General features: G+C 62.6%; 1 protein-coding gene across 1 annotated transcript in view; it reads left to right on the forward strand.

The window, feature by feature from the left end:
- The first annotated feature begins 415 nt into the window (after positions 1-415).
- Positions 416-20,342, forward strand: part of GLI1 (GLI family zinc finger 1) — a 43,556-nt gene continuing 23,629 nt past the window's right edge. The window contains exon 1 of the mRNA XM_037884158.2: positions 416-1,136. The gene's annotated coding sequence lies outside the window, so the exon portion shown is untranslated. The remainder of the gene's footprint in view (positions 1,137-20,342) is intronic.

Raw genomic sequence — 20,342 nt, forward strand, 5'->3', positions numbered from 1 at the left:
AGGGGGCATTGCCCAGAACCGGGAGCCAGGCCCAGTGCCCTGCCCTGGCCTCTTCCTCTCCAGGGTATTTTTTTGGAGGGGTGGGAGGCCTCAGGTTCAGATTTTGCCTTGGGCCTCCCCAAAACTTCTGCGTGGCCCTGATGCCCCCTCCTGCTTTCCTCTTCCCATGAACTCCTCTGCTCCTGTACAGCCCCAGGGAGCTGGATGGGTCCAAAGCGCAACACCTAGCACCGCAAACGGCCTTCTAGGGCCAGGCGGGCAGGCGGCGGGCGTGAAAACCCCCCGAGATGGCGCTTGGGTGGGGAAAGTTGTGAGTTTGCAGCAGGGTTTGGCTTCCTGCTGCCTTGTGCGTGTGTGTGTGTGTGTGTGTGTGAGCACGCCCACAGCTGTGTGTGTGTGTGTGTGTGTGTGTGCACAGATCCATCCCAGGTTTTCAAAGTGTCTCTGAAATTGTAGACAGCATGCTGTGTGAATTCAGTCCCAGGGTCTTCCCTCACACAGCCTCACACAGAGCTCAGCCCTCCTCCACATTCAGCCTTAAAAGTTTTTCTTAAAAAAAAAAAAAAAAAGCTTCGAAAAACTGCTCCACAACTTGAAAGGGGCAAAGAAAGAGAATTTTGTGTGTGTGTGTGTCTGTCCTGACACTTCCCCCAAATCCCCAGCGCTGCATCAAAGCCCAGCAGCCTAACACTGAGTCGCTCTCCCATGTGGAAAGACTCAAGAAATCATCGGGAAAGTTTCTTAAAGAAAAACAAGACTTCCTTCTCCAAGGTGGTCCTGGGCTCCAGTCTGAGAATGGAATATTTATAACCCGGCCTGCGTCGGGCAGACAAAAATCACTTTTTTTTTAACCATTTTTTTTTTCTTTTGGTGGATTTCAAGGGAAAAGAAAGATGGGGAAAGTTTTGTGAAGGGGAAGACGAATGATCTTTGTCGCCGCTGGTTTGGGATTTTGTTTTTAATCTTTTCTCTGGATGTTACGTTTTTCTCCTGGAAAGAAGCGAAGTGCCCCGAAAAGTGGAATTTCAGCGTCGAGGCACCAAAGGGTGCGATTTTGGGGGAGAAAACATCAAAAGGGAAAAGAAAAGGATCCTTCCCTTCGAGCGCGAGTCACCAGCCCATTCCGGCTCCCAAAGGTACGCTGCATTTTTTAAAAATAATTCTTTAAAAAAATATTAACTACAGTTTTGAGGGGGAGCAGGAATTTTGCCCAGCTGAACGGTTTCTGGTTCAAGGGGATGGTTTTGCTTATGGGACGCTTTGTCTCAGGACCTGCCGGAATGACTTTAATTTTGGTGTTTTTAAAACCACACACACCTTTCGAAAGACTCGATCCTTTCTCGACTCCACAAGATGCGGGAGTAGCTATTCCGTGACACCAAACTTCTGTGCCTATGGGGAAAACACAACCGTAGCTAGAATTCCCGAGTGCCCCATGGCCAACAAAACCCAGCTGACTTGACAGTAAATTTCCCTTCATCCAAGTCTAATTTTGCAAAGTTACCAAGTTGCTTTTTTCCCCTCCTCCCTCCCTCTCCTTTTGGCAAAACAATCCAGGAGGCTCCCAACTTCTGGAATCGGATCAGATCCAATTAAATCAGATGGGAGTGGGGGGAGGGGGGAAAATTACTTTGCCAAATTGCAATTTGTCAGGCAGGGATTACGCAGCCCAAGTAGGCGCTTTTCCCCCGGCTTTTACTGCGTTTGCTTTTCGCACCACTGCAATTTGTCTTGCTTTGTGAACTTGGCGAAACAATTCCTGGGCTGGGGGCGGCCTCCCCCTCCTTCTTCGCCACAAGTCGGGCCAGGTCTCCGGTGGGTGCCAGTCCATGGAGCTTGGCTGAGGGTTTGTTTGGGGCACTCCCACCCCCAGCAGGCCCGGATTGACTGGCTGACACATCCGTCTGTCCCGCTCCCGGCTCACCCAGCGGTGCTGATGTCCTGAGCGGCCCAGAGAGCCCCGTTCCTGCAGCTGGCTGGGGGCTCAGATTAGGTTCAGAAAATCCCGGGGGGGAAGGGGCCGGTGGAGGGCTCCGCGCAAGGGAAGTGACATCGCGCGTTTCTTTATTGTGATGTGGAGAGACCCGCACGCACGCCTGGTGGCTGGGCCGAGATCACCCAGGGAGACCCTGGCGCACTTGTGCTCGGCAGAGGCTGGAGCTGGCTGGGTGGGTGGGCGGCGCGGGGACCGACCTGATGGAGGAAGGGGGTGGGGGGTGGAGCCTCCAGGGACAGGTGCAGGCAGAAAGCGAAGGCAAAGGCTGTGCTGGGCCAGGCTGCACCCAAGGTCCAGGAGAAGGGAGCGGGGTGGCTGCCGAGGCCCCGTGGGAGCCGCGGATCCAGCGCTGCGTCCAGATTGGGACACACGTCCGGGGCGGATCGGGCAATGGGGCCGGGGTGATAAGCGGGCAGCCTTGGGGCAGCCCGTCTGTCGCCAGTGGGAAGCCCCGATGCGCCTGGTGCCAGGAGGGCGCCATCCCGCTCGTTCGTGGCACCCGGTGCCCTGCCCAGCCCCAGCAGAGCCCCAGGCCCTGCCAGGAGCCCCACCCAGGTGCCATCTAGCCCCCATCGGTTCCACTGGGCAAGGCCCAGCCCCTCCCCACCCCATCCATAGCCGGGTGGCACCTGGAGAGACGCGGGGCCCCCCCTGCCGCTGCCCACGGCCCATGCCCTGCCCGAGGGTCTTTGCAGGCCCATCTCCAGCGTGACGGCCAGAGCCTGACCTCCCTGGGCAGTGGGAGGTGGATCCCGGGCGCGAACCAGCCGCACCCCTGGGACACGGTTCGCTTGGCTGGCTGCTGGGCACTGCTGGCAGTGCCCGTTCAGGGTTAGGCCGAGGATTTCGCTCTCCCTGGATGAGCTTCCCAGAAGCCACCGGGAAGCATTCCCGGAGGGCGGGAGGTGCCCAGCCATTGCCCCACCCGGGGAATCCTGCTGCCTAGCCCAGGGGTCCTGAGCCCCACTTTGCTGCATCAGCAGTTCCTGGGCTTGCCACAGAGATGTGACGTGACTGGGCGGGGAGGGGAGAATCCCTCTGTCGTGGCTCGTCAGGAGGTGTGTTATGGTAACGCCGGGAGGTGCCACCCATGATCGAAGCCCCAATGTGCCGGGCACTGCACAGACCCTACCCGAGATCAGGGCCCCTCCGGGCCGGGCACTGCACAGACCCTACCCGAGATCAGGGCCCTGCCGGGCCGGGCGCTGCACAGACCCTACCCGAGATCAGGGCCCTGCCGGGCCGGGCGCTGCACAGACCCTACCCGAGATCAGGGCCCCTCCGGGCCGGGCACTGCACAGACCCTACCCGAGATCAGGGCCCCGCCGGGCCGGGTGCTGCACAGACCCCACCCGAGATCAGGGCCCTGCCGGGCCGGGCGCTGCACAGACCCTACCCGAGATCAGGGCCCCGCCGGGCCGGGCGCTGCACAGACCCTACCCGAGATTAGGGCCCCGCCGGGCCGGGCGCTGCACAGACCCCACCCGAGATCAGGGCCCCGCCGGGCCGCGCACTGCACAGACCCCACCCGAGATCAGGGCCCCTCCGGGCCGGGCACTGCACAGACCCTACCCGAGATCAGGGCCCCTCCGGGCCGGGCACTGCACAGACCCTACCCGAGATCAGGGCCCCGCCGGGCCGGGTGCTGCACAGACCCCACCCGAGATCAGGGCCCTGCCGGGCCGGGCGCTGCACAGACCCTACCCGAGATCAGGGCCCCGCCGGGCCGGGCGCTGCACAGACCCTACCCGAGATTAGGGCCCCGCCGGGCCGGGCGCTGCACAGACCCCACCCGAGATCAGGGCCCCGCCGGGCCGCGCACTGCACAGACCCCACCCGAGATCAGGGCCCCGCTGGGCCGGGCGCTGCACAGACCCTACCCGAGATCAGGGCCCTGCCGGGCCGGGCACTGCACAGACCCCACCCGAGATTAGCGCCCCGCCGGGCCGGGCGCTGCACAGACCCTACCCGAGATCAGGGCCCCGCCGGGCCGGGCACTGCACAGACCCCACCCGAGATCAGGGCCCCGCTGGGCCGGGCACTACACAGACCCTACCCGAGATCAGGGCCCCTCGGGGCCGGGCGCTGCACAGACCCCACCCGAGATCAGGGCCCCGCCGGGCCGGGCGCTGCACAGACCCTACCCAAGATCACTACCTACAAACACTGCCCAAGCGTCTCCACCCTGATGGGAGCTCACACACCGTGGCCCACCCAGCCCTTGGCCTCTCTGCTAAGCCTTCTGCCACAGGGCCAGGGGCGCGGGCGGCCTTGGCACTGCAGACACCGATCTGCTAGGAACCGGGCAGGCCCCGCTGACGCACTGCAGGCTGCCAGCAAAGCTTCAGAGGCGGGGAGCCAGCTCCCATGCGGGTCGTTGTCTCCCCAAGGAGAAGGGTCCGGGGGAGGTAACACCGGGCAGCTGATCCATTTCGGTCTAAGGCCTCGGCACAGCAGCCAACGCTGGGGTGCGGTGCGGATGCTCTGATTTCAGCCTGTACCTGCCTTATTTCGATTCAGCTGATGCTAGCTGACCCCTCCATTTGCCCCCGTTTCACCAAACCTCGCGAGGCCCCATCTCCATGGGGAAACTGGGCTGGGACCCCCTAAGAGGTGAACGCAGAGGGACCTGGTGCGTGCTGCTTCCCGGACAGGAGCAGCTTTGTCCAGCTTCGCGCCCACTTCGACTGGGAACTGGCGGGATGCAAACTGCCGCTGCTGAGACCCAAAGCAGGGCAGCGACTCTGAAACGGCTTGAAATTAAGTCATGTAGACAAGACCCTTGTTAAACCAGTTTAGACCATCTGAGCTAAAGTCGCTGAGGAATGGGTTCACTCCCATTTAACTAACCCAGTGCGAGTTCATGTCCGGACAGGAACACACCCAGGCCCCCGCTTGGCTCCCGGCTCCCTGGGCGTAACTGCCACCAGGCTCGGCTCCATGGGCCTCATTTTCTGGGGCCCGACGTGGGCCCCCTGCTCGGGCACTCCCCAAGTAACGCATCTGCGCTGCGCCCTTTGGAGAATCCGGGCCGAAGGGTCTGTCCCATGGCGTCCAGGAGCCGGTGGGGCCTGCCCCAGCTACCTGCAGGGATGGGGCAGTTATTGCTTTGTGTGTGGGTCACGGCTGTCCCAGGGGGCTGGGGTTCTGGGCAGGATGGCTGGGCAGGGCTTGGCTGGCGGTGGCTGGGTTTTTTAAGGTAAAATGTCAATTTAAAATAATCTCATCGTTTGGACTGAGAAACCTGTAGCTATTCTGACAGTGCAGTAACAGCTGGGGGGTGGAAAGGTAGAGCGGGGCGGCGGGGGGAGGGCGGTCTGGGAGCCAGGACGCCTGGGTCCTATCGCCAGGTCTGGGAGGCCAGTGGGGACTAGTGAGTTAGAGCCGGGGGGAAGGGGAACCCCAGGACGCCTGGGTTCTGCGCTTGCCTTCACCACTGACTCTGGGTGTGAATTTAGACAAGTCCCTTCGCCCCTCTGGGGTAATGACACTGAGCCAGTGACTCAGGCTTCACTTAATCCCTGGTTGGTCCCTGCAGGTCTTTGGTTGCTGAAGAAGTGGGAGCTGGGGTGGGTCCCAGGCTGGGCACAGGGCAGGGGGCCCGGCCCCATCGGATCCGGGTGATCTCGGTGCTGCGCCCTGGGTGCCCGGTGCGCCCAATGGAGTGCGAGGACCCTGCCCGATGAGGGGTGAGAGCTTCAGGCTGGGGCCCCGCAGCCCCCACCCGCCGTCCATCTGCATTTGCTCCTTGTTTATTTGTGCATCTGGCTCCGTGCAGCTCAGCCCTCGGCCCCGGCCCAGCGCAGGCTCCCATCAGCTCTGCGCCAGCCCTCGGGGGGCCGCTGGGCCCGGGGACCCCAGGCCGCGTGGGGTCTGCAGCTCCAGAGCTGTGGGGGAGCCTGCCTCTGATCACAGCCCTTCCCGGTGTCTCAGACATGCACTCAGGGCGGCTGCTGGTTCACAGCCCGTGAACTGGCCGTGGCTCAACCGGGCGGGGTATTTCCATCACATGCTTGGTACAGTTAGGTTCAGGTCGGGAGTGAGGGGCAACGGCAGAGCTGTGGGGGAGCCCAGGGCTTGGCTGGCCGGGGGCTGTGGGTCAGGAATGAGGGGCGCTGGCAGAGGCAGGCACCTGGCACGCCAAGCCGGGCGAGGCTGCCCGCTTCAGAGAAGCCTCCGTCCCGTGCAGTGATTCATTGCAGACACCTTGCAACATGTCGGGGCCATGGGGCACAAAGGGAGAGGCTGGGAGCTGGAGCTGAGCCCGGAGCTGGAGAATCCCGTAACTCGATGCCCGCTGGGAGGGTGGGCGGGGGCTGGGAACAGCCCACACCTGGTGGCAGCTGGGTGACCTTTTACATTCTAAGGGGCCCAGCCCCATTGTGCCGTGGGCTCCCATGCAGAGGGCAGCCGCATGGGAGCGGCTGTCCCTAAATCACAGTCGTCCCCCCCCCGCCATCCCCTCGAGGGCGTCTATCCAGCCCAGTTCTTGCTCTGGGGCCTCATCGAGGCATCCCGGCTGGCGCGCCTCCCTCTGAATCAGCTGGGAAGGAGGGGGAATATCCCCTCCAAGTTGGTTTTATGAGCATCTCTGCCTAGCCCCTTCCTGTGGGGGCAGCTGGGTTCTCTTGCTGACTCGGACATGTGGTGTGTCTGTGGGTCTGAAGTCACTTGCCTGCGCTCTGCCTCAGTTTCCCCAGTGCCAGGAGGCTGCAGCGATGGCTTCCTGGCGGAGGCGAGGGGCTGCAGAGCCCCCCGCAGGGCACCCAGCGAGGGGGTGTCGCCCCACCACCTACCCCCACCCAGCTGCAGAGTAACAAGAGGAGCAGCTGAGAGGAGGGGGAAGAAGCAGCGAAAACAGAACCGGGTTTCGGCCGCTCCACATCCAGGGATGAGGAGGAGTCAGGGGGAGTTTGGGGCTCCCCCCTCCCAGGATCTCAACACTCAAGCCAGGACTACACCCAGCGACCCACTATCATCCCTCGGTGCCGGGCGTTCCAGAGCCGAGCGGGTGTGCTGGCGATGCCCGTTTGCGTGGTTCTGCGGGCTCCTTGGTACGGATCTCATGGGACCCGGGCTTGGGGCATGGCCGGGAGGCTGGTGTCTAGGGACGTAGGAACGGCCAGGCAGTGTTTCCTGGCTCAGACCCAGGGGCTTCAAGCCCAGTTTCTTGTCTCCTCCAGTGGCTTCCTGCAGGAGGCGCTTGTGGGGTGAACTGCCGATAGGAGGCTTCCTGCCCCAAAGCAGGAGGGGTTTGATCCCTCCCCCAGGCTCCCCCTCCCCCTTCCCAGCATCACGCTGTCCTTCCCCATCCTCGGTTGCACCCCACTCTTGTGGCAATGAGTTCCACAAGCTAACCGGGGAAGTCGTTGTGAATTAGATGCGGACAGTAAGAGTGGGGGACTTGGACCAGTCCAACAGACCACAAACCCCAAGAGTCTCTCCCCATTCTCTGGCTCTGAGGAGGATGTGGTCTGGAGCTCCCGAGGTTGGTGCTCGTTCGCGTCAGTGACAGGTGCCTCTCGGAGCGGGGCGGAGGAGCTGCTGACCGCAGAGAAACTGGGATATTTATGGTGATCCGTCATAGGGGGCGCTGAGATTTCGGGGTTTGATCCCCACCCCCTTGTCTTCCCTGATGGGGGGAGACACCCACCCCTTGGCCATCATCCCACGAGACCTGAGGTGTTGTCACTGCCCTGGCAAGGCTGATTGGTTGCTGTGTGACCCTACCTGGATGTCCTGCCTTCAGCAAGGCGGGACTTCCTGGCTTGCCGGCCTGTTGCGAGTCCGGCCCCTCGCCCGTGAGGGTCTGGGGCAAGGGGAGGGGCAACGCTGAGCGAGGTCCCGCCCCAGTGGCCGCGTGGGAGGGAGCTGGGCCAGCAGGGGCTCCCGGCGGGTGGACTCCCAGCCAGGCGGATGCTTAGCCCCACATGTGCAGCGTGGCTGTCTCCCCGCGGCCCCCGGACCACCGAGCAAGAGCAGGCGGCCCTGCCGGCCGGCACACCCGGCCTGAGCGCTCCCGGCCCTGCATCAGGCCGGGCCTGGGCTGAGCCGGGCGGCTGGGTGGGCAGGAGCGGAGCCCAGACAGGGCAGGTGATGGTCCCGGGGTCCTCTCCACACAGCTCTGCCGGCGCCCCTCACTCCCGACCCGCAGCCCCCTGCCAGCCCAGCCCTGGGCTCCCCCCAGCTCAGCCGGTGCCCCTCGCTCCCGACCCACAGCCCCCTGCCAGCCCAGCCCTGGGCTCCCCCCAGCTCAGCTGGCGCTCCTCACTCCCGACCCGCAGCCCCCTGCCAGCCCAGCCCTGGGCTCCCCCCAGCTCAGCCGGCGCCCCTCACTCCCAACCCACAGCCCCCTGCCAGCCCAGCCCTGGGCTCTGCCCCCCCACCCAGCTCGGCCGGTGCCCCTCACTCCCAACCCGCAGCCCCCTGCCAGCCCAGCCCTGGGCTCCCTCCCCCAGCTCTGCCGGTGCCCCTCGCCCCCGACCCGCAGCCCCCTGCCAGCCCAGCCCTGGGCTCCCCCCCAGCTCGGCCAGTGCCCCTCACATCTGTGCAAGTGTAGGTGTGTGTGTGTATGTCTGTGAGTATGTCTGTGTGTGCGTGTGTAGGTCTGGGTGTGTAGGTCTGGGTATGTGTGTAGGCAGGTGTGTGTGTGTGTGTGTAGGGGGGCGTGTAGGTCTGGGTGTTTGTAGTTCTCCGTGTGCGCAGGTCTCGGTGTGCCACGTGCCCATGTGTCACTGCATGTGGGTGCAAAGCCAGATGTTCCAGCTGTTGGGTGGCCCGGGGGCAGGGAGGGGTGCCGTCCCCCAGCTCGGTACCAGCCCACCCAGGCCCCCTTACTGGGCACTGCCGGGAGCTCAGCTGGCCGGCCCCACGTGGGTTTACCGGCTTGCCCAGCAGGATAATGGAGGGGTGAAGGGCCAGGGGCAAAGCCCCCCAGAGCCGCGGGGCCCCCAGCCCCCAGAGCAGGGCGTCGCTAGGACAGCGGGGTGCATGCCCGGCGCCTGGGAACTGAACCGGGCTCTCTGGAGCAGGGGCCTGAGTCTCCCCATTCAAGCAGCTGGGCTCCGCAGCTGGGGCGGGGACAGACTCGTGGGCGGCCCTGTCCCAGCCAGCGTGTGGGATGCTGGCCCCCCCCGACAGCTCTGCAGGTCAGCACGGAGGGCGGTGGGGGAGGGGGCGTCTCCTATGAAAGCAGTGGGGAGCCCCAGAGGCTTTGCTGGAGGGGAGTCCAGGGGAAGGTGCCTGCAGACACTGGGGCCCGGCGCTGGCCTGGCCGACCCGGCCCCAGCCCCGTCCTCGACTCTCCCAGCCCCCGGGCCAGCGGACCACCTTGGAACCGGTGCCCGGCCCTCCCCCGGCATGGGGATCAAGCTCCTTTCAGAGCCCCTGAACCTGAAGCAAGGGGCTTTGAGGCAGCTGTCTGGCCCGGGCAGATTAGCAGCGTGGATTGAATGAGGCGGGCGGCCCCACGGAGGGGTCAGGCGCGGCGGGGGGCTGGGACAGAGGCACAAGGCCTCGTTCGGGGCAGAGAGAGCAGGGGCCGGCCTGGCCCTTCCCGGGGAACCTCGGGGGCTTTTGGCCATAGTGTCCCCCAGCCCCAGCTGACTGGTGATTTTGTTTTTCTCCGTGACCCAGCCCCAGCCTGTATCAGCATGTGGGGGAGGGAGGGGGGTCTGCCGCCGGGGCAGGGGCTGGCTCAGGAGGGTGGGAAATGGGACCTTTCCCCTCTAGGGGGCTCTGGCTCCCATCTGGTCCCTGGCCGGTCGTTCAGTGACTTCTAGGCGCGGGAAACCCATGGGGGGGGCCCGGGGAAGCTCGTTCTCCAGGGGCTGCCCCCATCTTCCCGTCCCTTATGCAACCAGCGTGGCTGGGGAGTGGCACTGGATGGGTGCGGCTGGCAGGCTGGGCGGTGCCATGCCTGGGGCACGCCCTGCGGAGTGGGGGGTAGCCCTGGGGCCGGCTCTCCGTGGGCGGGGGGAAGGCCGATCCGCGCTGGAGCCGGAGCAGCGGTTTCCCTAAGGCCTCGCAGGGTTAAACCAATCGGGCACTTGGCTGACCCCGGGTCACTGAGCGGCTGCGGGGGGGGGGGGGCGGCTGTGGCTGCCGGGCCAGCAGCCGTCTGGGCCCTGGGATCTCGGCCTAATCCAGCCTGACGTCAGGTCCCCCAGCAGTGGGGCTGGGGGGGCCCTTAACCCTGCGGTGGCGGGGCTGCGCCATCTGGAAAAACGCTTCTGGGAGAAGCCCTCAAGCTTCACCCCGGGAAGCAGAGGGATGGGGGGGGCAGAGCTGGCAGAGAGGGGCAGGGCTGGGGGGTAGAGGGAGCCCAGGGCTGGGCTAGCAGGGGCTGCAAGTCGGGAGTGAGGGGCACTGGAGGAGCGCAGGGGGCAGGGCTGGGGGGTGGAGGGGGCCCAGGGCTGGGCTACCAGGGCCTGCAGGTTGGGATCGGGGCAGGTGGGGGGGGTCATGTGCACATTTTGTAACCTGCACTTTTCACGGACTATGTAGCCACCCCATTTACTCAGCGGCCCAGAGAGGGCGGCCCTGGGGATTCCCCTGCAGGCTCCCTGGTTCCCGACCTACAAGTGAGTGGGGAGAGGCCCCATCTCCCATTCCCTCCCCCGCCTGCCCCAGCCAGGCCCTGGGGCTGGAGCAGAGCCAGCACCCTCCAGAGTGGAAAGTCCCAGTCCCATTCCCTACCCCCTCCTGCCTCACTGACAGCGGGTCCCAGGCCGGGCAGGCGGGAGGCTGATGTGTCAGCTCTGTGCGTCCTTCCGGTTCGAACAGGGGGCACGGGGTGGGGGGGAGTCCCAAGCCCGGAGACTTTTCCTGGGGCCTCCAAGCGTCTGGCTCAGAAGCTGTTGCCCGTAGAGTGGGGAGAAATGTCACCTTCCGTCCAGGGTTTGTTCTGGGGGAGCTGGGGGGACGTTCCCCCAGATATGGAAGGGGAGTCGGGATGGAAACAGAGACCATGGCCAGCTTGGGGTCTCTCTCTCTCTCTCTCCCCATCCACCCCCTCTATCTAACCCCATCTACCTCCTCTATCTATCTATCTATCCCCATCCACCTCATCTATCTATCTATCTATCTATCTATCTATCTATCTATCCCCATACACCCCCTCTATCTATCTATCTATCCCCATACACCCCCTCTATCTATCTATCTATCTATCTATCTATCTATCTATCTATCTATCTATCTATCTATCCCCATACACCCCCTCTATCTATCTATCTATCTACCTATCTATCTATCTATCTATCTATCCCCATACACCCCCTCTATCTATCTATCTATCCCCATACACCCCCTCTATCTATCTATCTATCTATCTATCTATCTATCTATCTATCTATCTATCTATCTATCCCCATCCACCCCCTCTATCTATCTATCTATCTACCTATCTATCTATCTATCTATCTATCCCCATACACCCCCTCTATCTATCTATCTATCCCCATACACTCCCTCTATCTATCTATCTATCTATCTATCTATCTATCTATCTATCTATCCGCATACAACCCCTCTATCTATCTACCTATCTATCTATCTATCCCCATCCACCCCCTCTATCTATCTATCCCCATGCACCCCCTCTATCTATCTATCTATCTATCTATCTATCTATCTATCTATCTATCCCCATACACCCCCTCTATCTATCTATCTATCTATCTATCTATCTATCTGTCTATCTATCTATCTATCCATCCCCATCCACCTCATCTATCTATCTATCTATCTATCTATCTACCTATCTATCTATCTATCCCCATCCACCCCCTCTATCTATCTATCCCCATGCACCCCCCATCTATCCCCACACATCTCTCTCTCTCTCTCTCTCCAGGGTCCTTGGGAAACACGAGCCAGGGGGCCGCTTTCCGAGGGGTTTGCGGGAGGCCAGCGCCCCTGCCCCCCCCGTGCCCGGCGAGCGGCGTTTGGGCGGTGAAGGCCAAGGCCTCGCGCCGGGCGCTGCAGCCTCTGGCCGCAGCCCGGGCTCTTGGCAGGCGCGGGAGGAATGTGTGTCAGTTTGAGTTTCTTGGCAGGGAAGGTTCCCTTCAATCCAGCCTGCGCTTGGCTCTCAAATTTATGCCCATAGGCTGCTACTTGGGTGGGCCGGGGCCGGCTGGGCCGGGAGGGGGGGGGGAGCGCATGAGGGAGCTGCCTTGTCGTTCCCATTGGCTGCTGGGACGGGAGCTCGGCTCTTCTGCTGCCCCTCCCGCCCCAAATCTTCCTGCTGGGGTGTGTGTGTGTGTGGGGGGGGAATTGGCATCTCACCCCCTTTAATCCACAGCCCCCAGGGCCGGTTCAAACCCCCGAGCCGCATGCTGGGCCCCCCGCGGACAGGTCCTGGGCAGCCACAGGGGGTGAACAGCCTTGGGAGGCCAGGGGGGTGCTCCGCAGCATGGCCTGGAGATGGGGTCCCCCCGCTGGGCTGGGAGAAGCGCAGGGTTAGGCCCAGGAGGGGAGAACTGGTCCCCAGCCCCGGCTCCAGCCCGGAAACTGTCTGGGGGAGGGGCGGGCAGAGTGGCCCAATTTATCCCTGTTCGGTTCACCAGGACAGAGCCGTATTGGCATGTGTGTGGGTGGCCGGGCGCGCCCCTGGACGCTGCTCAGTGTGGAGCGGGGTGAGCTGGGGACGTGGGGTGGCCGCCTGCTGGCTGCAAATGTGCGTGCGGTGTATGTGGGGTGCACGCGTGTGCTGTGCATGTAGCAGCATGTGTGTGCGTGCGTGCTCTGCATGCGTGCATGTAATGGCATGTGTGCGTTCTGTGTACAGGTTGTGTGGCATGCACGTGTCCGTGTGTGTGTGTTGTATGTACAGCCCGTGTGGAGTGCATGTGGCCGCGTGTGTGTTGTATGTACAGCCCATGTGGAATGCATGTGGCCGCGTGTGTGTTGTATGTATAGTATGTGTGGTGTGCATGTGACCGCGTGTGTGTTGTATGTACAGCCCGTGTGGAGTGCATGTGGCCGTGTGTGCATTGTACATACAGCCCGTGTGGCGTGCATGTGACTGTGTGTGTGTTGTATGTACAGTCCATGTGGAATGTGTGTGGCCACATGTGTTGTATGTACAGTCTGTGTGGAGTGCATGTTACCGTGTGTGTGTTGTATGTACAGCCCGTGTGGAGTGCATGTGACCGTGTGTGCGTTGTATGTACAGCCCGTGTGGCGTGCATGTGACTGCATGTGTGTTGTGTGTACAGTCTGTGTGGTGTGCATGTGACCGCGTGTGCGTTGTATGTACAGCCCGTGTGGAGTGCATGTGGCCGTGTGTGTGTTGTATGTACAGTCTGTGTGGTGTGCATGCACTTGCTGGGTGGGTGGTGTGTGCATGTCCTTGTGAGAGGTAAGCCGAGGATGAGGATGGCGTGAAGCAGGGTCTTGCCCTGCCTGGCTCCCCCCGCCCTCGCTGAGGGTGTCCCCCGTCCAGGTGGCTGGTCTGTGCCCCGCGTCCCGGCGCCGGCCTGGGGGGAACTGGGCAGGGTGGGGCCAGTTCAGATGGACAAAGCCACCAAAGCCAATGGACGAGGGGCTGAGCACCAGGCCCCAAAATTGCTCCCCACTGCCCAGCCCCACCCAGCGGCTCCAGCCCTTCCGTGGGGGGCGGGGACAGAGAAGCCCCCCAGTGCAGCGACTCGGGGGTTCCTCTGGTGCCTGGCTTGGAGTGGATGGGTCCACAGGCCCGCGCCCATTGAAGGGGTCTGGGCAGGCTGCTGCTAATTCCCTCCAAAACTCTGCCAGTGGCCCGCAGTGCCACCCGCAGCCCCTGCTGTCCCAGCCCTGGGCTGCCCCCCGCCCCCCAGCTCTGCCGGTGCCCCGCTCCCCGGCGGGCAGGCAAAGCAGTGCAGTGCCAGGGAGCCCGGCCTGGCCATGCGATCTGCTGTCGGCCGACACCGCACCATGCCCGCGGACACACCCAGGCCTGGGTAGCTGCACCCCCACCCCCGGCAATGCCTCCAGCCCAGCTGGGATCTCGGAGGAATGTCCTATGCCTGTCACTCAGCGTCGCCACGGAAACTCCCCTATCTGCTATCAAACCGTGCTATTTGGGGGCGGGACCCAGAGGAGGAGGGGAGGGGGAAGCAGAGGAGGGGTCTTGGGGGCGGGGGCTGGAGAAGGGGCTGGAAGGAAAGAAGTTAACCCCCTCCAGGGGGCAGCTGCCTCCCCCAGCCCTCCCTGCCCGAGGGGAGGGGAAGAGCAGGCTTCCAACGCACCCCCCCCCCTGCAAGGACCCCGGCCCAGCCCAACATGGGAGGGGCCGGTGGGGCCTGGGGCTGTGAAGAATGTGCTCGCATTGAGCTAGACACTGGTGCACGTTAGAACAGGAGTTGCAACAATGACTGTTCCCAGCCTGTGCTGGGGGACGGGGGGCACCAGCTGAGCCAGAGGAGGAGTCGTTAGCTAATTACTGGCTTAAAGTATTATACGGTGCAATGCCCGTATGTCACCAGGGCGACGGGCACCAATGCTGCTGCTGGTTTAATGGGGGCTGCTGGTACCAGCTGCTGGGTAATAATGTGCACACAGCCCCAGCACTAGTGAGAGACCCTACAATAACAAACCAGTGTTCACACAACCCCAGTGCCAGTGAGAGACCCTGCAATAACAAACCAGTGTGCACGCAGCCCCAGCGCCAGTGAGAGACCCTGCAATAACAAACCAGTGTTCAAACAGCCCCAGCGCCAGTGAGAGACCCTACAATAACAAACCAGTGTGCACGCAGCCCCAGTGCCAGTGAGAGACCCTGCAATAACAAACCAGTGTTCACACGGCCCCAGTGCCAGTGAGAGACCCTGCAACAACAAACCAGTGTGCACGCAGCCCCAGCGCCTGTGAGAGACCCTACAATAACAAACCAGTGTGCACGCAGCCCCAGCGCCAGTGAGAGACCCTACAATAACAAACCAGTGTTCACACAACCCCAGCGCCAGTGAGAGACCCTGCAATAACAAACCAGTGTGCACACAGCCCCAGCGCCAGTGAGAGACCCTGCAATAACAAACCAGTGTGCACGCAGCCCCAGCGCCAGTGAGAGACCCTACAATAACAAACCAGTGTTCACACGGCCCCAGTGCCAGTGAGAGACCCTGCAACAACAAACCAGTGTGCACGCAGCCCCAGCGCCAGTGAGAGACCCTACAATAACAAACCAGTGTGCACACAGCCCCAGCCCCAGTGAGAGACCCTACAATAACAAACCAGTGTTCACACGGCCCCAGTGCCAGTGAGAGACCCTGCAACAACAAACCAGTGTTCACGCAGCCCCAGCGCCAGTGAGAGACCCTACAATAACAAACCAGTGTGCACGCAGCCCCAGCGCCAGTGAGAGACCCTACAATAACAAACCAGTGTGCACGCAGCCCCAGTGCCAGTGAGAGGCCCTGCAATAACAAACCAGTGTGCACACAGCCCCAGTGCCAGTGACAGACCCTACAATAACAAACCAGTGTGCACACAGCCCCAGTGCCAGTGAGAGACCCTGCAATAACAAACCAGTGTGCACGCAGCCCCAGCGCCAGTGAGAGACCCTGCAATAACAAACCAGTGTTCACGCAGCCCCAGCGCCAGTGGGAGACCCTACAACAACAAACCAGTGTGCACGCAGCCCCAGTGCCAGTGAGAGACCCTGCAATAACAAACCAGTGTGCACACAGCCCCAGCGCCAGTGAGAGACCCTGCAATAACAAACCAGTGTGCACGCAGCCCCAGTGCCAGTGAGAGACCCTGCAATAACAAACCAGTGTGCACGCAGCCCCAGCGCCAGTGAGAGACCCTGCAATAACAAACCAGTGTGCACGCAGCCCCAGCGCCAGTGAGAGACCCTGCAACAACAAACCAGTGTGCACACAGCCCCAGCGCCAGTGAGAGACCCTACAATAACAAACCAGTGTGCACGCAGCCCCAGCGCCAGTGAGAGACCCTACAATAACAAACCAGTGTGCACGCAGCCCCAGCGCCAGTGAGAGACCCTGCAACAACAAACCAGTGTGCACACAGCCCCAGCGCCAGTGAGAGACCCTACAATAACAAACCAGTGTGCACGCAGCCCCAGCACCAGTGAGAGACCCTGCAATAACAAACCAGTGTGCACGCAGCCCCAGCGCCAGTGAGAGACCCTACAATAACAAACCAGTGTGCACACAGCCCCAGCACCAGTGAGAGACCCTGCAACAACAAACCAGTGTGCACACAGCCCCAGCGCCAGTGAGAGACCCTACAATAACAAACCAGTGTGCACGCAGCCCCAGCGCCAGTGAGAGACCCTGCAATAACAAACCAGTGTGCACACAGCCCCAGCGCCAGTGAGAGACCCTACAACAACAAACCAGTGTGCACGCAGCCCCAGCGCCAGTGAGAGACCCTACAATAACAAACCAGTGTGCACACAGCCCCAGCACCAGTGAGAGACCCTACAATAACAAACCAGTGTGCACGCAGCCCCAGCGCCAGTGAGAGACCCTGCAACAACAAACCAGTGTGCACGCAGCCCCAGTGCCAGTGAGAGACCCTGCAATAACAAACCAGTGTTCACGCAGCCCCAGCGCCAGTGGGAGACCCTACAACAACAAACCAGTGTGCACGCAGCCCCAGTGCCAGTGAGAGACCCTGCAATAACAAACCAGTGTGCACACAGCCCCAGCGCCAGTGAGAGACCCTGCAATAACAAGCCAGTGTGCACACAGCCCCAGCGCCAGTGAGAGACCCTGCAACAACAAACCAGTGTGCACGCAGCCCCAGTGCCAGTGAGAGACCCTGCAATAACAAACCAGTGTGCACGCAGCCCCAGTGCCAGTGAGAGACCCTGCAATAACAAACCAGTGTGCACGCAGCCCCAGCACTAGGGAGAGACCCTGCAATAACAAACCAGTGTTCACGCAGCCCCAGTGCCAGTGAGAGACCCTGCAATAACAAACCAGTGTGCACGCAGCCCCAGCGCCAGTGAGAGACCCTGCAATAACAAACCAGTGTGCACGCAGCCCCAGCACTAGGGAGAGACCCTGCAATAACAAACCAGTGTTCACGCAGCCCCAGCGCCAGTGAGAGACCCTGCAATAACAAACCAGTGTGCACGCAGCCCCAGTGCCAGTGAGAGACCCTGCAATAACAAACCAGTGTGCACGCAGCCCCAGCGCCAGTGGGAGACCCTACAACAACAAACCAGTGTGCACACAGCCCCAGCACCAGTGAGAGACCCTACAATAACAAACCAGTGTGCACACAGCCCCAGCGCCAGTGAGAGACCCTGCAATAACAAACCAGTGTGCACGCAGCCCCAGCGCCAGTGAGAGACCCTACAATAACAAACCAGTGTTCACACAGCCCCAGTGCCAGTGAGAGACCCTGCAATAACAAACCATTGTGCACGCAGCCCCAGCGTTAGTGAGAGACCCTACAATAATAGAAATGAAATTGTTGCAGGGAGCGGGAGGTTTGTTCTTTGTGGCTGCCCCAGCCAGCCGCACTCCCACGCTGGACCGCAGGGTGGGGTGGGTGTTGGAGAGGCCATTCGGAGCAGGGTCTCTGGACATGATCTCACCACGGTTCAAGGCAGTTCCCGGCGTCCCTGGGGCCTTCAGGCCGGGGAATCCGGGGGTCCCTCTGCAGCGCCGCGAACCAGCCATTGATTGTGGGAAATGCAGCGATGCGGGACCCGGCGATTCGGGGTGGTTCCTCCCCCCTGCCCCCTGCTCAGTGTTCCTCACCCTCTTGGTTGTGGTGGGAACCGTGGGGAGTAGCAGCAGCGGGAGGGCGAGGGTCCAGAGGAGGCCGAGGGGGTGCCGAGACCGCAGCAATCCGGGGCGCAACGGCCGCTCATGCGCGTGTGGCCAAGCTCCCTGTCACGCAGATGGACCCCATGCCTCAGCAGAGGGGTGCCCCATCGCCCTGCTGAGGCCGTCAGGGGTTTGCGTTGGGGGACCTGGGTTCTATTCCTGACTCTTTCCCTTCGGGTGCCCCCATGTGCCTCAGTTTCCCCACCTGCGTAGGGAAGGTAGTCCTGTTTTGGTGAGGCAGGGCCCGTTGTGCCCTCTGTGTCTCCAGGCCTCCAAGCCAGCTAGATCCCGGCAGAGCCCTCAGCCCCTGAGCTCCACTGGGAGCCTGGCACGGTAGGTGGCTGGCACAGGGGATGGCTCCAAGGCCTGGCGACAGAGAGCAGGCAGCTAGGAAATGTGACCCTCAGCCTGGCCTCAGGGCTCACCCCAGGCCCTGGGCAGCCTCCCCGCAGCTGCTTCCCCCTTCCCTCATCACAGCCCCCCGGCCTGGCAGGGCCACCTGGCAATCCAGCTTGGCCGTGCCCTGTTCCTGCTGCCCGTGCTGAGTCCCCCGTTCCGCCTGGCACATCGGGGTACCCGTGCCGCACCCCCACTCGGGCCTTGGCCTGCAACGTGCCATGAGGCCGTGGTGCCCCCTCCTCCCCAGCTTTGGGTCCCCAGCGCCCCGGCCCTGACCCCCCGCCACATCGGTGCCCTGGCCCCGGCTCCCTACGTGCGGATCCATGGGGCTCTGCAGCTGGAGGCGGTGCGGGGGGGTGAGCTGGGGGATGACTCAGGCCGATGGGATGCACTGAGCACGCAAGCCTTGACCTGGAGCCAGCGAGGGGGCAGCTGGGGGGGGAGTTGCAGGCGGGCCCAGCCAGCACCACGGAGGGCACCCAGAGACATAACATCAGCATCTCCCCTCCAGCCCAGAACCCCCCCCCAAGGCACAGATGTGTGCGTGGGGCTGGAGAGGGAAGGTTGGCCCAACGGGTAGGGCCCTTGACCCTGGTCCTCCTCCCTGCTCTACCCTGTGCCTTGGGAGAGGCGCCGTGCCTCAGTGTCCCCATCTGTACGATGGGGTGTTGTCAGGTGCTCTTGGCGATGAGGGCCACGTAGGCACCTCCGCAGGCCTGCACCGAGCAGTGATAAACGGGGACGGGCGAGGGGGAGCGTTCGGGGCTGGGGCGGGGGGACTAGCAGGGACAGCTGGGTGGGGGGCAGATGGTGCCCCATGGGAAGGGCTGGAAGCCTCGCTGAGGGGCATTGAACATTAGAGGAGGCTTGGGCGTCGGGCCCCATTGCAGGGCCCCTCGCCCTGAGTGTCTGGACCCAGGCAAGGCCACGGAGCCTCTCGCGCCACTTCAGGGCGACCTCTCTCCGGCCAGCCTCAGACACAAATCTCTGTGCCCAGCCCGGGGCTCTGCCCTGCCCAGGGACGGGATGCGCCGTGGGCCAGGGTGCAGGGGAGCTTGTCCGGCCCGGGCAGTGCCGGGGGAGAGAGGAGATAATCCCAGGGGCCCTTCTGACTCTAAATGCTGTGAATGGGGATTGCGACGGGGGGAATCCAGGTTGGGGGTCAGGACTCCTGGGTTCTGCTCCAGGACGGGGGCAGGGTCTAGTGGGTTAAAGCAGGGGGCACGGGTCTGGAGGTCAGGACTCCTGGGTTCAAGTCTCGGCTCACAGAGAGGAGAGTTTAATAGTTTTGGGAGGGAGATATTAGGACTCAGGACTCCTGGGTTTTATCCCTGGCTCCAGGAGGGGAGTGGGGTCTAGTGGTCAGAGCAGGGGGCTGGGAGCCAGGTCTCCTGGGTTCGCTCTCCTGCTGTCTGGCCCCGGGCACCTCCTCGCTCATGCGGGCGTTTCCGGGGTTCTGTGCGATGCCGAGCGCAGCCGGGGGGCACCGCCCAGCCAGAGCCCCGGCTGCACGGTGCAGGGCTGTGGTGACCCAGTACCTAGACGTGGATCCCGACAAGGGAAGGGGTGTCCCGGCACTGTTGGAAAACCACCCGGAGTGGCAGGAGCTGGGTCCACAGCAGGGGTCAGGGCTTGGGGGGAGGAGGTTCACAGCTGCCCAGTGGGATGGGACCCATGGCGACCAGCGGTGGGTCTTAGGGCCCCCCGTTTTTCTTTGTACCGGACAATAGGGCCGGGGCGCTGGTGTGGGCTGAATGGGGAAGCGGAGGGGGTGGAGCAGCAATCGACTCAATTACTAGACAAACTTTTGAGAGTGGCCTGCAAACTCCTGGCCTTCCTTGGGGCGAGGGGGGGCGGGATGGGATTCCCCCAGGCTCCCAGCATCCCGGAGCCTCGTGCCCCCCCCCCCTCGCTGGGCAGCTGGTGGGGAGGGGGGGTGCGCCCCTTTCTCTGCCCCAGCCCCACCCCCACCTCTCCCTCAGGGAAATGTTACTATTCCTCCCTCCTGCTTTCCCGCCCTCCCCTTCTCATTTCGTGCCCCCCCAGGCCTTCCCATGTGCCCCATCTCTGTGCGTACCACCCCCATGGTCCCTGCCCCCACCCTCCTGCTTTTGCCTCCCCAAAACCTTTTCACGCCCCCCCAGCAGCCTCCTCTTCTT

The sequence above is a fragment of the Chelonia mydas genome, chromosome 20 (genome assembly GCF_015237465.2).
Source record: "Chelonia mydas isolate rCheMyd1 chromosome 20, rCheMyd1.pri.v2, whole genome shotgun sequence".
Classification (NCBI taxonomy): Eukaryota; Metazoa; Chordata; order Testudines; family Cheloniidae; genus Chelonia; species Chelonia mydas.